The 1,316-nt window shown below is 38.6% G+C and overlaps 1 non-coding gene across 1 annotated transcript; it reads right to left on the bottom strand.

The window, feature by feature from the left end:
- Positions 1-894: 894 nt before the first annotated feature.
- TRNAL-CAA lies at positions 895-1,010 on the bottom strand. Its single transcript has 2 exons — positions 973-1,010; positions 895-940 (listed from the first exon to the last, which is right to left on the bottom strand). It is a non-coding gene; the product is annotated as a tRNA-Leu (tRNA).
- Between the last annotated feature and the right edge of the window lie 306 nt (positions 1,011-1,316).

Here is a 1,316-nt window from a genome sequence, read left to right as displayed (position 1 = left end):
TTAATACTTTTAGGTATCAGTTGCCTTCATGGGTCATTTTTATGATTATAGTTTCTGAAAAATCAACTGGTTTGGATTCCTGACCTCAATAGCTTGACAGAGAACCTATGATACTTACTGTTCCCTCTCTTCTTCAAAGCTAGACTATGATTAATTAAAACTTGCAAGTGGTTTGTTTAATACACTATTATTTTTTTGAGAATCTTTTCTCTTCTCCCTCTCAGCATTGCAACCCATGCAGCTTCATTGTACTTTGTTTCTTTAAACATTACTCAGAGTCAAAAATAATTTTATTTCTTAGTTGGACTTTGAACCCTTCGAAATTAAATCAAGTGAGTTTGCCTGGATTCAGCTTGTTAGGATCTTAAGACTTTCTACTATTTTTCTGTGTAGGAAGTGCCATAGCTGATTAAAATAGATTTGTTCTTTTGTCTAATCCTCTAGATCAGCAGGTTAATTTGTGATTTTTGATCTACAGCAGTATTACAAAGTTGTAAGATATCTCCGCAGTCTGACGCTTCCATAGGAAAAAAAGTAAGTACACTGGGTTTAGCCAGGGTTTGTAAACCATAGTGATTCATATAAAATATATCTGAAGTTAGAGTCTATGCGTGCAGCTCAGCTCCTCAATTCTACAGAAACGGAGAAGAAAGAAAAATACAAAGTACCAATGGTTCCATTACTGTCTCCAAAACCAGGACTAAACATGATGACATAAACACAAATATATATATTTGTGTGTATGACTATGTCATAGAATTATAGAATGGTTTAGGTTGGAAAGGACCTTAAAGATCACCTAGTTCCAACCCCCCCTGCCATAGGCAGGGACACCTCCCACTAGACCAGGTTGCCCAAGGCCATGTCCAGCCTGGCCTTGAGAACAAAAAGTGGTGTCAGAAGTGGGATTCGAACCCACGCCTCCATACAGAGACCAGAACACCCAGCACATCACTGGAAGGCATGCAACACCTTGAGTCTGGCGCCTTAGACCACTCGGCCACCCTGACACTGAAGGAAACCCCTGGAAGTAGGGAAGATATACACACACACATATAAATATGTATATATGTATATATGCAATTCTGTACATGTTCTTCATCAGCTTTTGCCTCAGTTCATTAAGTTACGAATATGCATGTCTTGTACTACATATCTGTACATGTGATAAACATACGATAAAAATTAGACAGAGGCAAAAGTGTCTTGCGGAATTTGTGGTCCGAGTGACAAGATTTATCCCACATGAATGCCTACAGCGTGGTAATTTAAGTTCATTCCTCTGCTGGCCTAATAAGTGGTAGTAGCTACTCTAG

The sequence above is a fragment of the Charadrius vociferus genome, unplaced genomic scaffold (assembly GCF_000708025.1).
Source record: "Charadrius vociferus isolate BGI_N301 unplaced genomic scaffold, ASM70802v2 scaffold192, whole genome shotgun sequence".
NCBI lineage: Eukaryota > Metazoa > Chordata > Aves > Charadriiformes > Charadriidae > Charadrius > Charadrius vociferus.
This window is presented reverse-complemented; position numbering and strand designations above follow the sequence as displayed.